This window comes from Capsicum annuum, chromosome 7, assembly GCF_002878395.1.
Source record: "Capsicum annuum cultivar UCD-10X-F1 chromosome 7, UCD10Xv1.1, whole genome shotgun sequence".
Classification (NCBI taxonomy): domain Eukaryota; kingdom Viridiplantae; phylum Streptophyta; class Magnoliopsida; order Solanales; family Solanaceae; genus Capsicum; species Capsicum annuum.
Window position 1 is genome coordinate 219,559,233 of NC_061117.1, and position 6,654 is coordinate 219,565,886.

Genomic DNA, 6,654 nt, shown 5'->3' on the forward strand with positions numbered 1-6,654 from the left:
TTAGCATCAATTTATAAACTGTTTATCCATTAAATGGATGTAAAAACAGCTTTCTTAAATGGTGATTTAGAAGAATAAATTTATATGGTTCAACCTGAAGGATGTGTAATTTCTAGACAAGAAAACAAAGTTTATAAATTAACTAAATCTCTTTATGGACTTAAACAAGCTCCTAAACAGTGGCATGAGAAATTTGATCAAGTCTTGATAAAAGACGGCTTTCTTCTGTTGAGGTAGATAAGTGTATTTATACAAAAGTAGTAGACAGTGATTATGTGATAATTTGTTTATATGTTGATGATATACTTATATTTGGTACATGTATAAATATTGTGGAACATACCAAATTATTTTTGTCTACATTTTTGTCTACTAACTTTGATATGAAAGATTTGGATGAAGTGAATATGATATTAGGAATTAAAGTTATAAGGAGTGAAGATGGTATAATGTTGTTACAAGAACATTATGTGGAAAGACTTCTAAAGAAGTTTGAATGTTGGGAGGTAACTCCTGTAGCCACTCCTTATGATGCCAATTCTAAATTAAGAAGGAATAATTATGACCCAGTTGCTCAGTCTAAATATGCACAGATCATTGGGAGTCTAATGCATTTAATGAATTTTACTAGGCCTGATATAGCCTATGTTGTGTGTAGATTGAGTAGATATACTCATAATCCCACTAATGAGCATTGGTCTGCATTAATGCGATTGATGAAATATTTGAAAAGAACTGTGAATTATGATATCTTGTATAGTGGATTTACTTCTACTTTAGAAGGGTATTGTGATGAAAATTGAATCTCTGATTCAGACGAGACTAAATTCACTAGTGGTTATGTGTTCATCTTTGGTGGCCCTGTAGTATCATGAAAATCTACTAAGAAGATGATCATTGCTAGATCAACTATGGAATCAGAGTTTGTGGCTCTGGAGTTAGCTTGTACTGAGACTGAATGGCTAAGAAATTTCTTAGAAAATATTCCTTTTAAAAGGGATGATCTGTTTCCTCATATTCCTTTGAAAAATGATGATCTGTTGTTTAATATCCCTTTAAAAAAGATGATTTGATGCCTCCTGTGTATATACACTGTGATTGTCAAGCCGCAATTGCTATTGCGAAGAATAAATCTTATAGTTGTAAGAGTAGACATATGAAATTGAGGCATAATATTGTTAAGCAGCTGCTGAGAGATGGAATAATTTTCATTGATTATGTGAAATCAGAATTGAATTCGGATGATTTTTTGATTAAACCTGTGAGAAGAAAATTAATTCTTCAAACCTCAAAAGAGATGGGGTTAAGGCCAATATGATTGTCAATAGAGATGGTAACCCAACCTATGTGATTGGAGATAGTAGGTTCATATGAGTAATAACAAGTCGATATTGACTCTGTGCACTTATTGAGAGTCCACAAGATACCAAACCTACTGTATTTTGTCCATGCAAATTCAACAAGTTAATATGCTTTTCTTTTTCTATAAATTATTTTGAAATAATATGGGAATTTTAGAAAAATTAGTGGTTTATTTCAAAATAATTATTGTGCGTTTGAAAAAGAGTGGTGGAAAAATAAGCCACCACATCTTGTTTACACGGAGGAAAACAAAAGAAAAAAGTCATTATCATGTAAGATATTTCTATATATTAGAAATGATGGTTTGACATGTTAGTTTATGGGTATTAAAACAAAGTTTAAGGATACTAAGGTCTATAAAATATTTTGCAAGATTAGTTTGCTTAGGAAAATTGTATTTTGAGTTTTAATGTTTTGACCTTATCAACAACTATAAGAAAAGTCCATCCACTTCAAATTAATTACAATTCATGTCATTCCAATAAATTACCACTTTGCCATTAATGCTACTCCTATTGAATATGATGGGGCCCATAGATGATTATCTATTCTCATATCTTCCATATGGGCCCATAGATGATTATCTAATCTCATTGACGGAATACATATACAGGCCCCTGAACTATTTCACTTTTTCCGTATAGGCACCTCAATTAAGTCAGGTACATATTGAACTTTTTACTCCTTCACAAATGGTTTCAATTGAGTCCAATTTACTGATGTGGCAAAAAATATGAACTGTGTGTAATACACACGATGATGATGTAGCAAAGTGGCGAATTAAATAATGACATGTGGCATTTTAATTTAAAATAATTATAAAAATAATTTTTAATAAAATTAAATCTAAATTAAAAATAAGTAAACTAATTAACCCCTCCCCCTCCAGCTCTTCTCTTCCAAACACCCCTACCCTTCAACGATTGAACACCCCCAACCCCCTTGCCCACCCCCCTTGCCTTTCTCTTTCAAACACCTCTCCCCCCTTCGTCGATTGAAACCCCTCCCCCCTCAGCCCCCTTTCCCACCCCCAGCAGCCTTCTCTTCCAAATAACCCCCCCTTCGTCGATTGACCCCCCCGCCCAAAGCCCCCTTCGTGGATTGAACAAGAAAGTAAAAAAAAAATTGTATCTTATTAAGGAAAACTGATGGTTATTTTTTTTATTTCTTCAATGTGTTTTTTAAAGAAGCCATTAATGGAGAAGAAGATACTGAGAAGTCATTAATAATGGTTTCTCACTCAATTTATATATGATTGATTTTTAAAGAAGTCATTAATGGTGAAGAAGATATGGAGAAGAAGATGATGCCTATTTCTTTTTTTTTTTTTTATTTCTTTATAATGTGTTTTTTTAACTGGTTGGGGGTTTTTATGTTTAATTTTGTTGATTAATTATGCTTTGTCACTCAACTTATATGTGAATGATTTTTGAAGAAGTCATTGATGGGGAGAAGATATGGAGAAGAAGATGATGATTATTTTCTTCTTTTTAAGAAAAATAAAATTCTTTAATGTATTTTTTTTAATTGGTTGGAATTGCTTATGTTTATTTTTTTTTAATTAAAAATGGTTTCTCACTCTCCTTTAGGAGAGTGCATTACACATGTTACGCCATGTCAGCGCCACATCAACAATTGGGCTCAATTGACACATTTTGTGAAGGAGCCAAGAATCCAATAAATAGATGGTTTAATTTAATTGAGGTGCCTATGAGGAAAAAGTAAAATAGTTAATGGGCCTGTATATGTTATTTAGCCAATCTCATTTCTTCCATATAAAACGTGAAAGGTAAGTGGTTTTGACATGTGTGCTTTTGCATGCTCCGTAATTTTACTATATCATTGTTAATTAATTATTGTAAATTATTTATCTATTAAAAAATTAATAATGTATAATTAAAATAAAATAAATATTTATGACATATCTGCTTCAACCGTAATTATACTATATCATCCCTAATTAATAATTATCATCTCTAATTAATTATTATATCAAATATAATTAATTATTGTAAAATATATATATATATATATATTATTTTATTATTATTATTATTATTATTATTATTATTATTATTATTCTACATAATAGAAGCACTGGTTTCGACCAGTGCTTCATCAATTACTATACTACCTCTAATTATTCTGTGATTTACTATATTACTCCTAATTAATTATTATAATTTATTTATATATTAGAATTAATAATATTTTTTTACTATATTACCCCAAATTAATTATTATAAGTCATTTATAAATTAGAATTAATAATATTTAATTAAAAAATAGATATTTATGACATTTGTTTCAACTATTTTAACCATGATTTTACTATATCATCCCCAATTAATTATTATAAGTTATTTATGCATGGTTTCGACCAGTGCTTAATCGATTACTATACTACCCCTAATTATTCCGTGATTTACTATATTACCCCTAATTAATTATTATAATTCATTTATATATTAGAATTAATAATATCTTTTATTATATTACCCCTAATATATTAATAAATCATATTTATATTATAATTAATAATATTTAATTAAAAAAATTGATATTTATGACGTTTGTTTCAACTGCTTTAACCGTGATTTTACTATATCATCCCCAATTAATTATTATAAGTCATTTATGTATTAAAAAATTAATAATATTTAATTAAAAAATAGATGACATGTCTGCCTATATTCCCCTTAATTGCTCCGAGATTTATTATATCACCCCTAATTAATTATTATAAGTCATTTATATATTAGAGTTAATAATATTTTCTTACTCTATTACCCTAATTAATTATTATAATTCATTTATATATTAGAGTTAATAATATTTAGTTAAAAAATAGATATTTATGACGTTTCTTTTAGCTTCTTTAATCGTGATTTTACTATATCATCCCTGATTAATTATTATAAGTCATTAATGTATTAAAATTAATAATATTTAATTAAAAAAATCAATCGCTTCGTCATTTACATTATTACCCCTAATTGCTCTGTGGTTTACTATATTACCCCTAATTAATTATTATAAGTCATTTATATATTAGAATTAATAATATTTTTTTATTATATTACCCCTAATTAATTATTATAAGCCATTTATATATTAGAATTAATATTATTTAATTAAAAAAATAGATATTTATGACGTTTGTTTCAGCTGCTTTAACCGTGATTTTACTATATCATCCCTAATTAATTATTAAAAGTTATTTATGTATTAAAAAATTAATAATATTTAATTAAAGAAAATAGATGACATGTCTGTCTATGGTTTCGACCAGTGGTTCGTCTATATTACCCCTAATTAACTATTATAGGTCATTTATATATTTGAATTAATAATATTTAATTAAAAAATAGATATTTATGACGTTCGTTTCAGCTGCATTAACCGTAATTTTACTATATCATCCCTAATTAATTATTATAAGTCATTTATGTATTAAAAAATTAATAATATTTAATTAAAAAAATGGATGACATGTCTGCCTATATTACCTCTAATTGCTCTGTGATTTATTATATTATCCCTAATTAATTATTATAAGTCATTAATATATTAGAATTAATAATATTTTTTACTATATTACCCCTAATTAATTATTTTAAGTCATTTATATATTAGAATTAATAATATTTAATTAAAAAATAGATATTTATGATGTTTGTTTCAACTGCTTTAACTGCAATTTTACCATATCATCCCTAATTAATTATTATAAGTCATTTATGTATTAAAAATTAATAATATTTAATTAAAAAAATCAGCTACTTCGTCATTTACTATATTACCCTAATTGCTCAGTGATTTATTATATTAGCTCTAATTAATTATTATAAGTCATTTATATATTAGAATTAATAATATTATTTTATTATATTATCCCTAATTAATTATCATAAATCATTTATATATTAGAATTAATAACATTTAATTAAAAAAATAGATATTTATGATGTTTGTTTCTGCTGCTTTAACCGTGACTTTACTATATCATCTCTAAATATTTATTTTAAGTTATTTATATATTAAAAAATTAATAATATTTAATTAGAAAATAGATGACATGTCTGCCTATATCATCCCTAATTGCTCTGTGATTTACTATATTACCCTAAATTAATTATTATAAGTTATTTATATATTAGAATTAATATATTTTTTTACTATATTACCCCTAATTAATTATTATAAGTCATTTATATATTAGAATTAATAATATTTAATTTAAAATAGATATTTATGACGTTTGTTTCAGTTGCTTTAAGTGTGATTTTACTATATCATCCCTAATTAATCATTATAAGTCATTTATGTATTAACAAATTAATAATATTTAATTAAAAAAATAGATGACATGTCTGCTGCAGCTGCTTCAACCATAATTTTGCTAAATATCGCTTATAATTAATTATTATGTGTCAACTAAGTGCTAAAAATTTAATCATATTTTAAAATAAATAAAATAGACCAAGAATGATAAATTAACTCTTGATGTATTAAATTAGGTTGACCTCTTTCAACCGTGATTTTACTGTATCACCCCTAATTAATTATTATAAGTCATTATGTATTAAAAAATTCATAGTATTTAATTAAAACATTGGTTTCGACATGACTGCTTCAAGAGCTGCTCCGTAATTTTACTATATCACCCCTAATTAATTATTATAAGTCATTGATGTATTAAAAAATTAACAGTATTTAATTAAAACAAGAAAAATATGCGTTTATGACATGTTTGTTGTAGCTGCTTCAACCATAATCATCTTTGAGAAGATGATCCAAGACTTTGTTGTTAATTGAAATATCTTTTGTTCCAGTTTTTATATGAAATAATCTTATGAATATTAGTTCTACATCTTTTCTATATTTTGTAACAGGTCTCAATCTTATCATCAAACAATTAAAATAATTCGACTACACGACACATCACACTTTTTTAACATGTGAAAAAAACTATCTTATAAAACTTCACTTCTTAGCGAGTACCATCATATAGTTATTATTTAAAAAATTATCATCTTAAATCAATGTACATTTATGTTTGTATCTCATTAATATCGAATATTGGTGCTAAAAAATATCTATAGTGTTAGACCCGTGCTGACATGGGTCATGCACCTCTAGTCATATTTACATTGAAAAGTTTCGTACTTGTTTTTGCCATCTACTTGTTCAAAATATAGCTAAAGTAGCCTTTCTTTTTAGTATAAATAACATAAATACCAACCTTTTAAAAGTAATTACACTCTCTCCCATTTTTTAATTACTTTACTC